The sequence below is a fragment of the Mastomys coucha genome, unplaced genomic scaffold (genome assembly GCF_008632895.1).
Source record: "Mastomys coucha isolate ucsf_1 unplaced genomic scaffold, UCSF_Mcou_1 pScaffold23, whole genome shotgun sequence".
NCBI classification, from domain to species: Eukaryota; Metazoa; Chordata; class Mammalia; order Rodentia; family Muridae; genus Mastomys; species Mastomys coucha.
This window is the reverse complement of record NW_022196906.1, coordinates 71,102,984-71,120,000: the sequence shown is the minus strand read 5'-3', so window position 1 is coordinate 71,120,000 and position 17,017 is coordinate 71,102,984.

Sequence of the window (17,017 nt, the reverse complement as noted above, 5' to 3'; positions counted from 1 at the left end):
AGAGAGAGAGAGAGAGAGAGAGAGAGAGAGATTATATGATTATACTAGGGGAAGAGCAGCCCTGGGCTGGAAAGTTCAGAGTTGGGGGCAGAGTATACCAGGTAGGGACTGAGGGATACTGGGAGAACCTTGAGGCCATGTCTGCTTTGATGTGTAAAACATGCACTTCAGTCCCTTGTCCTGACGTCCAAAACTAGGAGTCTGCACCCTGGGAAGGAACCAGAATCCAGGAAAGCAAATGACTTTAATCCTGGAAGTTGATTACTGTGGCAATGCAATAATGCAGAAATACAGGAACCTTTCATAAAGGCTGGAACATGCTGACACCTGGCTTGCTGAGACCTCTGTGGCCAGGACTACACCTATCCCTTACTTTCTATTTAAACTCTTCCTCATACAAAACTTGAAGTTACTCTGTCAACATTTTGTCCTTTTCTCCAAAGCGGCCACATAGAGTAAATCTTCTTAATTCTGCTTTTCACAGTTAAGTTGGGTCCTCTAATTGGCTTACTGTGGCTGGGTGGCTGGGTCATATAGTTTCTTGAGGTATGGAATGGGAACCCCTAATATGGTAACAACTTGGGAGCCAACTAGCACTGATCGTGCAACATTTTGCTGACTTTAGAAGATATAGCCATAAATATCTTTGGCTTCCTGATTTACATCCATGCTAAGCATTTTGATGTTTTTGGAAAAAAAATCGTTTCATGAATTCACATGTGAATCACTTCCTGTCATTTCCAGTTTCATCGTACACTACTGCTGTTACTGTAGTAACTCTAATAGCAGCCCTCGTACACATCAGTGAGTCTCTCCTCTTCCGCATGAACAGTGTTTCCAGTTTGTTACACTGAATTATGGCCAGGAACACCCTAGCTCATGGATAACCAGAGGCTATTCAAGCTGATTACTCCGTAAGGGATAGCACAGCCTTTTTTGCTTTTGAAACCATAAAGAGCTCTTCAGCATAATGTGTGTTACTGGAATTAGGGCTTACAGCCTGTCCTGCAAAATTATCTCATCTCTACATTAACAAAATGTATGTACATTTTAAATAGGCCGAAGCAAAATGTACCTCTACATACAGGTCAAGCCTAAAGTTAATCTTAATTGTACATTTTATGGTTGCCTAGAAATAGAAGTGCAGAAAATTTCCAAGCATTTATAAATATATATTTTAAATACTAGCTTTAGGTCATATCCCCTAAATTTTATAATCAATTTTCCTCAGCATCAATTTCAAAAATTAACATTTGAAAGCATTAGACCCAAATCGCTAAGATATAACCTCAAAATTACTACTTCAGTTAGCATTTTAGATGACTCTGCTTGAGGTACACCCTAATAAAACCATTAACAATCTCCCCATACACACACACACACACATATTCAAATTGTACCTAAACCTTGACATTTTAACTAGCTTCAAAACAACTAAAACAACAAAAACCAACCAACCAACCAAACAAAAAAACACAAAACACAAAAAGCACACACAGAACCATGTGCTCTTCATAGTCCCTGAAACACAAACAATTTTACACACATTTCAAAAAAGCCATGACAATCATAATTTTAAGTATTTGATGAGGTTTTCTTTAATGCAAAAATGAGGTCAGAGATTTCTTACTCAGTTATTGTTAGAGTCTCCAGGGGCAGTGGCTGTGGGGTTTGCCTATTGCTTTCTTAGACACCAGTATAAAAGTATGAAAAGACAGATCTATTACAGTTCTGCCTAGCAGGCAGCAATGTAACGAAGAAGGTATATTCTTTTGGTTACATAAAACACAGAAAAAAAATCTCCTCAAACACTCTCCTATTTCTTTATCTCAAATGTTTCAATATAAAGCCACAATAGCTCAAAGAAGTTCCAAACCTTTTGTGTCACATGGTGGATGCTTCGAGTAGCTCAAGAGAACTCCACATTTGTTCAAACAGGCTTCCAAATTGACAATGCCTCTCTGACACACCTTAGTATTGCTAGACCATAGGCTTGTCTACTTTTTTTCTTAAATATCTATTTGTAGATTATACATAGTGGTATTCCACATGCATTTATATCTATCTGTTCATCATGTTTGAGTACTGTCAAGAGAGACAAAAAGAGGGTGTCAAATGCCCTAAAACTGGAGTTAGAGTTAATTGTGAGCTTCCATGTGGGTGCTGGGAATTGAACTGGTGACCTCTGAAAGAGCATCCAGTGCTCTCAACCACTGAGCCATTTTTCTAGCCCCAAGCCTGTCCATTTAAGACACTGGTCTCTCTAGAAGGTCAGACCTCATAGTCTGAGGAAATCAAGCTAAGTTCCTCACAAGACCTGACAAGCGTTCTTCTGTGGGGATTAAAATGCACAGGTCTATGCAGGAAAAAAGCCAACCTAAGACAAAGGAAGCCTAATTACGGTCGAGGAAATAAAGGAGCAGGAGCTGCTCATCTCTGCCCTTCCTAACTCTGATTTCAGGCTCCCAGTGCCACTGAGGTCTCTCTCTCTCTCTCTCTCTCTCTCTCTCTCTCTCTCTCTCTCTCTCTCTCTCTCTTTCTTTCTCTCCCTCCCTCCCTCTCTCTCTCTCTCTGGCCTCTCTCTCTGGCATTGTTGTAATAACTGCATTGTCTACATAGCAATAATAGCCAAAAGAGTTCAGAAGAAGAACCCTAAAACACAAAGCAAGACATCAAAAGGCAGCTGCTCCAAATTCCAAATGGTTCAAAAGAACCCCAAGTCAACCCAAAGATCCCAATGGTAAATAAGAATGCAAAGGCCAAGGTGAACATAATGGAGATAAACTTTCTAAGGGTCAGACTTTCTCAAGAGCCCCAAAGTAGAGTGCAAACAATTCGTTTTTCTGCTTCACCAAGTAGAGGTTTAAAAAAGCAGTGGATTTCAGCTGGAATGAAAAAAATAGGAAAAGGTCCCCAGAGTCAAATGACTTTAGAAGTGACTGGAAACTTATAGCTTTCCTTTCTATCCATGTTCAACTTACTACGGGTAACAGAACCCCTTAATATGTGCCTTTTGTTCTTTTTGTCCCTTCATGGTCATCATAAATATAAATCAATTCCATTGACTTCCTAGTGCTGTTCTTCTTGAGACTCAAATTCTAGGAAGAAATGTCTGATTGGTTGGCTTAGAAAGTACAACTGTCCTAAGGTCAGGCAAGAGCAGGGTACGTGGGCTGACAGTGTCCTCAAGATTGGTACAACATGTATAGGACAATCTAGTTGCTATTGCTAAAATTAGGTTCCATGGACTAAAGATTATAGGTCTTACCATTTCTAGATCAACTCTTCAAACTGATGCCAGTGAACAAGCAAAGAATTTAAACTCATACTAAAACCATTTTATATTAAACTACATACATATCTTAAGTTTAGTCTATTGGATATTTATGGCACGACTTAAAAACACACGTGTAAATGAATTTATTTTCTGTAACTGCATAGCAAGTTTCAGCAAAGAGGACATTAAGACCTTTATATGCTCTGTCACAGTTTTCAGAGCCTGCAATCAAGGGTAGCTTGACACAAGCCACTTCTCTGTGTGCTATACTACCGTACGGTTAAGTACTGAGCAGAGATACGTCCTACTGGTCCTCTTCCAAGTACATGTGGATGTTTCATGATTAAGAGAATGAGAACTCTGACTTTTACTAGCTGTCTACTAGAGTCTGCTTTCTGCTCTCAGGTACACTGAAATCTTTTCCCAGACAGCCCTGTCTTCACACAGCAACACTTTGTTTATGTAAAACATGAGTTCAATAAGTTAACTAAAAGTAATTGATGTCAGACTTCGTAGATGTGGATATTTATTTTTAAAATAGTGATCTGATGTTTTGACCATTTTTAAAAATATTAAACTCTTTTATTTATATAGAATTATAGATTAAAATCTCCTATAAATCTGTTTTAACTGACTGCCAGTTTAGACATGCTAGAAGAAAGAGCATCCCATTATACTGCAGAACAAACTCAGGGCATCACACATTATACACAAACTCAAATACCTACCTAGACCCTGTTGGCTTATTTAGTGAGATATAGGACTTCATACCCCAGAATGGTATACCCCACCATTGTTTTTCTATCAGTCTGTAATACATCATCTTAAAGTAATCTTATTTTACAATGCTTCTACAATAGCAGAGGTGCATCTGTTACTGGCAGGTTATCTCAGGAATCCACCAATTACCTCATGTGTGGGATATTGGAAGGCATTGTTATGTCATTAACTCATTTTAATGGCTGTATTTCCAAGAGCTTTATGAGTCAAAATTTCAGGAAAGCTGGTTTTAATGGCAAATAAATAAATAAATGAATAAATAAATAAATAAAATAAAAAGTAAAAATAAGAATGGTTAAGACTTTAAGACCGTCTCACTATAAATGGGGTCAAGACATCTTCACCAGTTCCTTAGATGAAGAGCTGATAATGCATAGGAAACAGAGAGGAGGTCTACTTCGGGTAGATACTGATGAAAATGATGATGTCAGATCCGTTTCTCTGGGATTAATATCCCTGGAAGCCTTTTTGGATTACTTCAGCAATAGCTGGAAGATAGGGACAACGCTCCTGAATTCCACAGTGGGCGTAAACACTGGCACCCGTCAGCCAATTCTCTTGTTTTGCTTAGCCAGCCCACAGTTAACTTTATCCCTAACATGTGGGGTGTGTGTCTGTATGTGTGTGTGTGTGTGTGTGTGTGTGTGTGTGTGTGTGTATCTGTGTGTGTCTCTGTGTGTGTATATCTGTGTTTGTGTGTGTCTGTGTGTGTGTATATCTGTGTTTGTGTGTGTCTGTGTGTGTGTATATCTGTGTTTGTGTGTGTCTGTGTGTGTGTGTCTGTGTGTGTGTGTCTGTGTGTGTCTGTATGTGTGTGTGTCTGTGTGTGTGTCTGTGTGTGCGTCTGTGTGTGTGTGTGTCTGTGTCTGTGTGTGTCTCTGTGTGTTTGCAAATGGCATAGTAGATGTGTATGTAGAGGTCACAGGTAAACTTTTGAAATCCCTGCTTCCCTGCCACCTAGCTATGGAGACGGCTTACCGAGCTTCCTGCTTCCCTGCCACCTAGCTATGGAGGCAGAGGCTGCTTACCAAACTTCCTGCTTCCCTGCCACCTAGCTATGGAGGCTGCTTACCAAGCTTCTGGCTGCCCTTCCTTTCTCTGCCTCCTGTCTTTGCAAAGGAGTTGCAGAGATTACAGAAGCACTCTCCTCCATCTGGCATTTTTTGTGGGTTCTGGGAATCAAACTTATGGGTGCTCAGGCTTGCATAGCAAGCATTTCTCTCTACTAAGCAATCTCCTCTGGCCTCTGATGTGAGCCTTAAGGAAAAATCCAGACCAAGAAGATTCGTCAGATTCATTCTGAAGCTGAAGTAGAAGAACACAGAATTTGGTTGGCATTTCTTCAGTACGTGTAGTGTAAGAAACTGCACAATCTGCCACTGTTTTTTTCTTTTTTTTCGAGACAGGGTTTCTCTGTGTAGCCTGGCTGTCCTGGAACTCACTCTGTAGACCAGGCTGGCCTCGAACTCAGAAATCCTCCTGCCTCTGCCTCCCAAGTGCTGAAATTAAAGGCATATGCCACCATTGCCTGGCTGCCACTGGGTCCTTAATAGGAAACACTAAGTTTGGGTGAGAAGCTCCAGTCTACTATAGAACACAAGGCCAGAGAAAGCAAGAGAAACTGAGACCAAGTGAGCTAATTCTAATAAGACATGATGACCTCACTTAAGATGCATGGGCCTGGAAACGATCTAACAACATCCCAAAGTTCCAAATAAAATTTAAGTCTACATACATAATCCTGAAAAAGTATTGTCTTAGTGTATCTATTGCTAAACAAACATCATGACCAAGAAGCAAGTTGGAGAGGAAAGGATTTACACAGCTTACACTTCCACATTTCATCACCAAACCCTAACCCTAACTGTAACCCTAACCCTAACCCCTAACACTAACCCTAACCCTAACCATAACCCTCTAACCCTGGTTTTCTTTTCCTTTCTTTTCTTTTCTTCTTTCTTTTCTTCTTTCTTTTCTTCTTTCTTTCTTTCTTTCTTTCTTTCTTTCTTTCTTTCTTTCTTTCTTTCTTTCTTTCTCTTGGTTGTGAGAACCGAGTTCCAGGCAGGAACTCACACAGGGCAGGAATTTGGAGGCAATCCATGATGCCAGGGACATGGAGGGTGCTGCTTATGGCTTGATTTCCCTGCCTTGCTCAGCTTGCTTTCTTATAGAACCCAGGACCACCAGTCCTGGGATGGCACCATCTACAATGGGCTGGGCCCTCTCCCTCGATTACAAATTGAGAAAACACCTTACTCATGGCGGCATTTCCTCAACTGAAGTTCCTTTCTCTGTGATAATTCCAGCTTGTGTCAAATTCACACACAAACCCAACCAGTACAAGTACTCTTTCTTTTCTTTGCTAAGTAGAGAGAAGGACTGTCCATCAGTTTCAGGACACCATATACACTCAGAGACACAGGAAGTCTGACAGGTCCAAGGCTGCCACTAAAACACAGTGCACAGGTCGACGAGTGGGCACTTTGTGTCTGGCTCTTTTTCAAAACTGCACTTCACATCTTTGTAGAACAAAGTCCTGGCAGCAGGGGTGGGGAAGAGGTGGGGTTGACAGGGGGTTGGTTCCCACCTGTAATTCCAGCACTTGGGAGGCTGAGGTAGCAATAATGCTGTCAGTTTAAGTCTGTCCCTGGATCTGGTCCATTGTTGTAAGAGTCGTGGGTGGATGCAGGGGGTTATATGTGCTTGGGCTATTCACTCACCAACATTAAGCATCAAGATGGAAAACATGGACAAAAAGAATGACCCCTTCCTCCTCAGGATGTGTCAATCTCAGAGACAATGGAGGCCAATGGAGAAAATGATGCAAGTTTTCCTTTGGAGCTGTCCTATGAGGAAATGCCTGCAATGGTCAGTGCTCATAAGCTACTGTCATCCTCCCGACCACCTTCTTCCAGTTTTTGAAGGCATAAAATAATCTTCTCTGATGATATATATTATATACATATATATTGTATACATATGTATGTATATATGTGTATATATGTATACATGTATACATAAAATGGCATTTGGTATTATACAATATAAATGCATTATATAATATATAACTTAGATCTAGATCTTAAATATTAATTAAAGGCAGGATTCCAGTGCATTATGCTTTTAGATTGTCTCAGACTTATTCAGATGTACTAGCTGATAGATCTATTCTCTAAAGCATTCAGCTAAGCCCATCTCCTTGAGGAATCCCATTTTAGTCTTGATAGCATGACAGGCACAGACAGGTGAAAGGGACGCAGGGATGAAAAGACCCTATGGTGGTTTCAATATGCTTGCTCCAGGGAGTGGCACTATTAGGAGGTGTGACCTTGTTGGAGTGGGTGTGACCTTGTTGGAGGAAAATATGTCACTGTGAGGGTGGGCTTTGAAACTTTCTGTAGGATTGTGAAAAGCAACCTGGTTCCTGGTTGAGCTAAGTCTAGAAACCCCAGTGATCCTAAAGGGACAGTAGGCATTTCGCCTGCTCCCATGCACCAGGCTCCTGACAAAAGGACTCAGCCCTCAACAGATTTGTGACCATCAGTCATGTAAGGGCAATGCCCCAAGCCCCTCCATTTGTTGAGGGTATGACCACTGGTCATGTAGGCTCCAGACAGATCTCCATTTTAATGAGGTATCTAAATGGCTAGAGGCTTAGCCAATAAACTCCCCTTTCCAGACATTCCTCCCTACAAAAGGTATTTAACCTCAGGCCTGCCCTGAGAAGTGGGGTATGGTTTTTCTCATCTACTTTCTGCTGTGACAATAAATGCCTTAAAAACATGGACTGCCTCTTTTCATCGGAATCCGCTGTGGGGAACCACGGAGGCCTTCACCCACAGAGCCACTACCATCTAATTTCCTCTCTGCGCTCCCAGCCACAACCAAGCCAAGCTCAGCCCTGCCTCCCCAGTCAAGCCAAGGACTTTCTTCTAGGAACCAGGCAGAGCTGCTCCCCTCTTTTTCTCCCTTAGCCCTAGGCTAGATCCAGCCTGTAGGCCCCTACTCCATTCTCAGCTCTTCTCCAGCTCTCAGCGGGGTCTGCTTGTCTGAGAGCCTGAGAACCAGATGGCCCCAGCTTCCTTGGAGGCCTGGGGACCCCTGAGCCAGATGTCATTGTCACCTGAGACCTCAGACTAGGCTCACTACCCAGTAGTATCACCCAGCTTCCCCCTCCCCACCCCCAACACAGCGTGAGGTAAGTATGGTCCGCTTCCTTCGTCCTTCCTTCCCGAGTAGACAAGCCCTGTGGCAGAGCAGATAAGGGATTCACAACTCTTTAACCCTACAACCTTCCTCCTAGTTTTCTGGAAGTCAGTCTTCTGTTTGCCTTTGGAACAAGATGTAGAACTCTCGGCTCCTTCTCCAGTGCCAGTCCTGCCTGGATGCTGCCATGCTTCCTGCCATGATGATAATGATCTGAACCTCAGAACCAGTAAACCAGCCCCAACTAAATGTTGTCTTTTATAAGAGTTGCCTTAGTCATGGTGTCTCTTCACAGCAATAGAAACCCCAACAACCACAGAACCCCTGGAAACATTCCCTGTGCATATCAGTTTCACAGATGTGGCCAAGAGGACAATTCCAATGTCTGTCAGAGGTGTGGTCTTCTCATTCTGATCCTTAGCATCTCTGGTTTAACAGAAGCTCCCTGACAAACTTTAGGTTTGAGAATCCCCAAGTTAGGTCACATGAAGTCCCATGGAATGTATCATTTTTGTATTTTAGGAGTGGCTTTCACCAAGCAACCACTAAAAGGCGTCTACAAGGGAAGCCTTGCTATGATTGGTACTTGTAAACTCACCGCTGTCAGTAGGTATGGCATAGGTGGAGGAAGCTCATCAGGCATTTCACAGATAGCAGGTTTCACTTCTGGTGTCTAGATTTGCATAGTGCCCCGCTGACGCCTCAGCTGTTGTGTGTGAATGACTCCAGTCTCTTAAGCCTGAACTCTCTTTTTTCCCCTCCCTCTCTGCCAAAGCACCTGCTCTGCCAGGTGGCTCTGCCAGCTTGAGAAGCTGTTCCTGTTTCACGAGACTTTCTGGAAACAGACGCCCTTCCCTCCTCTTCTTTTGCCCTATTTATGATGCTGTACATTGTTTATACTAAAAGCCACCATTGGCTTCATAAAAGAACATTTGCACAAAAAGGACATGCTATAGAAAATATTTAAAAGGCCTTTCAATAAAAAATAAATACCCAGCATTTACCATAAATCAATTTAGAAACTTTGAGAACCTTTGAGTTTTCCAGATTTAAAGAAAAATTGTTTTATTTATTGCATTTGAATGTCCTTGGTTTTGGTTTTTAAATGTTATGCAACTGCATATTAAACATTTGGAATTAAAGTTATAGAATTACTTTAGCAACCATTTTCCTTCACTTCAATGAGAAAAAAGATAACATGCTCGAAAATGGGTTCATACTAATGACTTCTTCTTTATAACCTGCTTCTGAGCTTATTTGTTCTCAGAGACTTGTTAAACTTTCCGTGCTTAGATGTCAAAGACTAGGATGAAAAGTATCGGAACAGTGACGTGGATCAATAGAAAAGGATGGCTGTCTGGAGCTTAGTGGAGGGGAGTGGGAGTAGATGGATACACAGGACTTTTGAGAGGAGAAGACCTACTCTGTGTGATATGGGTAAAAGAATTCATCCCTTCCTCCAAGAATACCTATTCTATCCTTGAATCTCAAAAATGAGGTCTTCTCTTTCCAAAACACTTGGGAATGTAATAGTCACCCCTTCCAATGACTACAGTGCACTACAGCAGTAATGGATGTGTGCTACAAGTTTGTCAAAAGTAGGAGATGTGTAATAATTAAACAATGGGGTTCCAATGTATAGTGACAAAAAGGCTCATTGTGACTCTTTATAACTCTAATAGATGTTAGCAATACAAGGCCTTGGGAGAGAAAGGTTGAAGGAACATATGCAAGAGAACTACTTTGCTCACTTTTTTCCCTATAAGTCTAAAACTACTCAAAATAAAATGCTATGCCTAATGTTGAGTTATGGCATTATTAACTGAGATTTTTTTAAAATTAACACAGAATTATTAAGCAATTTCATCATTTATCATTATTAAAACCTTTATTATACATTAAAGATTATTTTGTGCACAATATTTATATCTTATGTTAATGTCTCAGAATAGTCAATGAAATAGATTTCTTAAATAATCTGGGTACATGATTCAGAATCCTGTCTTTCCTTAAAAGTAAATTCTCACAAATGTTCTCTTCCTATGGTTAAGGTTCTAAGATTGCTAAACAAGTGAACGAAACGAGAGAGGTGTTTATGTTGTATTAAAAGTACAGCCAGAAAGAAAATCCTTCCTTCAAACACTGGCATGTATTGTTCCCTCGTGTAAAAGCAAGCCATTAAAATACTAGAATTATATTTAGACACAGCATCACAGTAAAAGTACTCATCTGCTCCACCAGAATATTGATTCTGTCCTTGAATTCCACCAATGAGGTATTCTTCCTCCACAATGCACCATGCAAACTAGTTTCTTCTTCCTTCAAATAATTGTAATACAAATTATTTACTTCTTAATGGGTTCTTTCTTGCCACAAATAGCTCATCATAATTGAGACCTCATTTAAGAACATAGAAACAAAAATATTTGATGGTGTCTACATTCCACAGGCTATTCCTGGCTAGAATGTGGCATACAGAAAATTCAAACCCATCAGAACAGAGTTGGACTTCATGTTCCAGCTCTAAAGCATGCTAAACCAGTATTGCTGAAGAAATGGTTCTGCTTATTGCAAAAGAGCCATTGAAATTAGAATTTCTTTTATCTCTCTGGTTATTTTTTCCTTTGAGGTTTTATTTTTGATCTAAAAATATTTTTCTAGGATGCGTGTGTAAAGATGCTTGATCCCAGGCCTGACAACCTGCTTCTGATTCCCAGGATCCACATGGTGGGGGACAGAACTGAATCCTGGAGCCTGTCCCATGACCTTCACCCAGGCAATGCCAAAAGACACAAACTAATCGAATAAATGTAATAAAACTTTTAGTAAAGAACAAAATTATTGTCTATAACAAGTTAATGTACAAAGCAATATTATGTCATCGTCACGGAACTCTGATCTGGGCTATTCACATATCTCTACCTTCTTTTGTTGGCATCTTTCCTCCCTTCAAATTAGTGCTTCCTTCTACATGGAATACATGACATATTCCATTGTATATGATATATGTGTGTGTGTGTATGTATACATGAGTGCACACATATACACTTGCATGCATATTAATTTCTATGTATATACTATACATATGAAATAAAATGTGCGATATTTATCTTTCTGACTTAAACATAGTTCAGTTAAGATAATGCTCTATAATTCCCTTCATTTTCTACAACATTTATTATTTCAATATTTCTTATGATGGAATAAAATTCCATTGTGTGTATCTACTTCATTTTTTATACAGTCATCTGTTCACAAATAGAATTACAGGAAATTAAAAACCTACTGCATAACAAAGGAAAGACACAGTAGGAGGAATAGACAACCCACAGAATGAGAGAAAATGTTTGCCAACTGCTCATAAGACAGATGATTAATGAGTTGGCTCTATAAAGATCCAAAAGTTAAAATTGACAATTACATTTCTGAGTCAATGATGTGCCCACTTTCTACAGAGCCAGTTTACAGTCCCTCGGAAACTCAGATGTTAAATCCAGCTTTAAACAACACTCCTGGTTTGTGCCTATGTATATTTTATTTCACTTTCTTGTAATGACAAGCAAAGTAAAGTTCTGAATCATACAAGAATAACATTGCAGAAGGAGACCAGCTTGGAAAGATTTAATGCCCCTGTATATGCTTGCATGTCATTTAAAAAAAAAACCATGAGTTGTAAAATAAAATACTATGATTATAAATTTTCAAATATGCAAGCACATTTTACTTTGTACCCAACATAAATACATGTATACAATGACTATATTGTGAATAATTTCCTTCTACTGGACCAAGTTTCAACTATTTCATTTTCTGATAAGCTGAGATGATCCTAATGTTTACTGCTGAATTTGTAGTAATTCTCACCCACAGCTGCCAGCTCCTCCTTTCAAAGTTCATGAGTTAAAGAAAAATAAATTTAAAATAAAAAACCCAACTGTTTAAGGATTGACTCTATTAAAAGACAGTACTGCCCTCAAACCCATGTCGTAGAAAGAGACAGAAAGCAGAAGACCGTGGTCTGTAGACAGAGCCAATGAGAGGACTGTTTGCAGGTTACACACAAGTGCATGTGATTGCCAGTTTGCTTCCTTCCTTCTCTGAGACCCTTTACTGTTTCTGTAATGTTCTCACAATAGATTCTATCCCCAGCATCCATTGTAGCTAAATATGACCATATAGTTACATAGGTGAACTAAAGATTATGAATAAAAGTAATTCATGGACTTTCTGCTTTAAATGACTAAAAGATTCATTTACCTGCTCATTGCCTCATTCTCATCAGTTGGGCTGGGATGCAGATGTGAAGCTGCAGTGGACATAAAAGAGTTCTTTGGGATAGGAAAGGATTCAGCAACTCAGGGGATGTAGTGCAATGAGCTGGAAAGGTCTTTCTAAGACTTTATGAAGTAGTTGTTTACCCTTTTGGCAATGTTTTTTTTTTCCTGGACTTTTGTTTTTTAAAGCAAAAGTAATTTCTCTTGTATGACTCACAACATTTTACAATTATCATATTCCTTAAAGTTTGGCCAATAGTGTAATTTGCCACCATCTACTACAACAAAAATGTGAATTTATTGAGATTATTTTTGGCTTTAACATTGTACCATTTTTATTTAATATAATATTTTAACTGTACTTCAAAACAACATAATGGATGTGTATAAACTATTCTGAGACCACGTTGAATGATTTCTTAAACAATTTATTCTTTTTCATAAATCAGCAAATAGGAAATCTAGAATAGACATTCAGCTTTATAGCCCCTGCAAAACCTTGAAAATGTTTAGTCAAATGAATCACACCTTTAGTGCTCTCAACCAGTTTTCATGTGCTTCATTATGAAATGAGGCCTTTTATCCCAGCTCCATGTGATATTAAGGGAATTCTACTGAAACCAATGCTGAATGTGGGCTGCCTTCATTATGTTTTGTTTGTTTGTCTCACTTATTTGCAAAGTTTCTATTACAGGAATTTGATACACTAGTCTACCGTAACAACACTCGTACTCCTTTGCACTGATAGCACTATTTAGTCTAGTGAAGCTGGAAAGGGAGATGTTCATTGAAAAGCACTAATTAATGCTACTCAAAGTCCAGTCAAACAAACAGGGCAGAGAATTTAGGTAATCTGGAGTCAAACAAACTAACAAATGAAAATACTTTAGGGAGCGGGGCAATCTCCTTGTTCATTTGTTTTGTTTTTCAATTGGGACATAAAATAAGGAAGCTTACAAATAAGGGGAACTGCAAAATATTTCAAAACATGAGCACAGTGGGTAGAGTATGGACCTTGAGATGATTTGTGAAGAATATTAAATCCAGAGCATTTCAAATGGCAAGGGAGCAGAATGAGCATGACTTGGAACTGAGACAGCCTGATACACTATAGAAATTCTCAGAAACCAACTTAATGGAAGCTGAGATTGTGCTGAGAGAAGCACAATAAAGCACAATCAATACAGGCTGCAGCTCACAGGCACCACCGGCATGTCGATACAGAGCATTTGATTTTCAAAAGGTCTCAAGTAAAGATGGCATCAGGATTACAAGAGCAAACTGGTATTTTAGAAAGACTGATCTGATTTATTCTTTGTGTTCAGGGAAAACAGGAAAAAGAGCTAAGCAGTTGGAATAACCCAGAAATGAGATGGATGTACTGCTACTGATGATGGTGGAATGAAAATGGAAATTTAAATGGCTATTTCCCCACTATAAAAAGACTGCTAACTTGAGCTAATAAGAAAAACAACATTGCAATACCGTCTCCAGATCAGGATTTACTATTTCTGTTATATTCTGTTTTAGACAGGAATCTACATATATGCATATGCATGCATGTATGTATATTTGTATGTATATATGAATGTATTCTACATGTACATACATATGTCTGTATGCATGAATATATATGTATATGTATATGTATATGGGGCTAAGATAAACAGAAATGAGATAAAACTTTCCAGGTTTTCTATGTAAATTCTATTTTTGGTGGCAATTGTATCTAGGCATATTCTTTAGGTTTACATGTTGGCTGTCTTCCAAATTCTTGTCATCTAATGCATCAGCAATATGCCAATAATTTTATTTATGTATTGAGCTTTAATCTTTTAAATAGTTAGATTTATTTATTTAGTATGTACACTACATTGGTGCCTGATGCATACAGAGGTCAGAAAAGGGTGTCATAATTGGAGTTACAAATGTTTATTAGCCACCACGTAAGTACTGATAATCGAACCCAGGTCCCCTACAAGAACAACAGGTGCTCTAAAGTGCTGAGCCGTCTCCATCTTTGGTATTATTCTTAAATCTTTTCATCCAACTGAGAAAGTTGAGTGAGATGTTCAGAGCTTGCTTCAGAAATCCATCACTAATGTGTTATGTGACAAGTGTCACATTTACATCTCCAGTGTAATAGTGGCATGAGGCAAGACAGTTTAAGGCTACTCTTTTGTGCAGTATATAACTAGATTTATGCCATTCGGATTGCTTCTCCTCTACCTGCATTTGATCAAGAAGTCAAAAGTTTAATCTCAATGAAAAACATACTCTGTCCCCACTGTGACTCTGAGTAAAAGTGCACAGTTTGTGAATTTTTGTCATTCAAATGGGGCAAAGAAGAAAGTTTGAAGAGACAAGAGTAAAAGCTTCAAAGAGAAAAGGTATTACTGCTGTCTCTAGAGTCAGCTTGTTGGAAATTGTGCTGCTCATAAGAAATGTCAAAGGCAGTAAGAAACAGATGCTTCATGGCAGCAGCAACCTCAACGCTAAGCAGAACAGAACCTAACATAAGCCATTGTTGCAGGGTCACTGGTGGATTCATAATGACAATGGCAATAAAATTACTGTTTCAGGGATTTAGTTGACATTAAAACAATAATATTACCAACTGGACTTCAGTTAATGACACTGAGGCCTGTAATTATAACAGTTTGGTTAATCAATGTAACTAAATAAATAACTATATAATGTAGTGTAAATAGGTAAGTGAATGTTAACACGGACAGTAGAATAAGATGGGAAGACCAAGCAGAGGACATTGAGCCAGGAGACCAACAGAGGATACTGTAATCCCCAAATGCTTGTGAGCATTGGTCAGCATACTTCATGTTCTGTTGGATCAGCAGATGGGGTGCGCTGAAAGCAAATGAGAATATTGACATCTGTGAGCTCACACTAGCAGGTGGGCAAAGACTTGTAAGAAACCAAAGATACTACAAAACAGTCTAAAGAATTAAGGCTGCATAATACGGAGGTATCATCATTCTAGATACCTGTATAGAAAACATACCCATTCTTTATTTTGAAAGACTTAGAGCTTAAGAGTTCACTGTGATCCATGCATGCTCATTTAATGTACATTTGTTTTGAGTAATTCCTTACACAAAAATTCTGTTTAGTAACATATAACTAGAAATTGTGGTGGACACTTGAAATCCTACTTGGAAAGCTGAAGTGGCAGAAAATGAGTTCCCGGGGCTTTCTGGGCAATTCAGTAGAGACCCTTTCTCAGAATGTGAGAGCAGAGTAAGAGAGTGGGCGGGAGTGATGGGAGATAAATATGGGTGTGGTTATAGCTCAGAAGAGATGCTCAGCAAGCATCCACAGACCCTGGGTTCAATTCTAAGCAAATAAAAACTAATCAATTATACATTCAAATTATTTTTTACTTCACATATTTATTTCTGTCTTTAATAGGTGTAGCTTAGTAATGGCCTTATAGTTGAGATACGTCCAGATGAACTTAGCAGGTGGCCTTTTGATCACTATGTTGAGGGTTAATGAGGGTGAAGCAGGAACTATTTTACATAGATTATTTTGAATCATTGCACTGCACTGAATACCAAAGGTACTCAGAAAAGTAGTTCAAGGAATTCAGCTTGATTATCACAAAACAACTAGAGACTGTCCATGTGATGAAAGAGAGAGAGAGAGAAAGAGAGAGAGAGAGACAGACAGACAGACAGACAGACAGACAGACAGAGACAGAGACAGAGAGACAGAGACAGAGAGAGAGAGCGAAATGGAGAAGGAGACGGAGAGGGAGACAGAGAGGGAGAGGGAGAGGGAGAGAGTGAGTGATTATCTGCTATTTTGTTTAACTACCTCCAGGATATATATTTTCCATATAAGTTATTTCATTGATTTGATGCTTCATCCTCAGAAATCATAAATTATTCAAGGAATGCTTTGCAAGAACGTCAAAGAGGAAAGGTAAGGCTATGCATTGCATATAGATATAGATAAAGACAGGGTGTTACTCATCTTTTACCCATTACATAGAGTAAGACTCCTTCCCCCCACCCACATTGTCTTAATGACTCTTAAGTAGCTATAAGAAAAAACAACTACGACTTGGGTGTTAAAAAAAAAAGAAAGAAAGAAAGAAAAAAATCAAATTCTTTTCGGCTAATACTGAAGACTGAAATATTCAAGGGTAAAGTATGGACAGGCCCAGTTCTTAGTGAAAGGCACTTCCTGGTTCAAGAGGGTTGCATTGCTGTGTACCTCCATGGTCTCTCCTCAGTGTGTGGGGTTGGGTCACTCTTGGGTTTTGCCTTGGTTTTTGCTTCCCAGTAATGGCATTGATGGAATCATAGGAGAGCACTGCCATTAATCTAAGTTAATTTTCTCCCCAAGACAACATTTTCAAATAGCACTGTATGGAGGACTTAATTTTGGAGGGTATTAATCTTCCCCAGTTTTTTCCGCTCTTTCCAACCCATTGTTTCTGTCATTGTTTTATCTTACA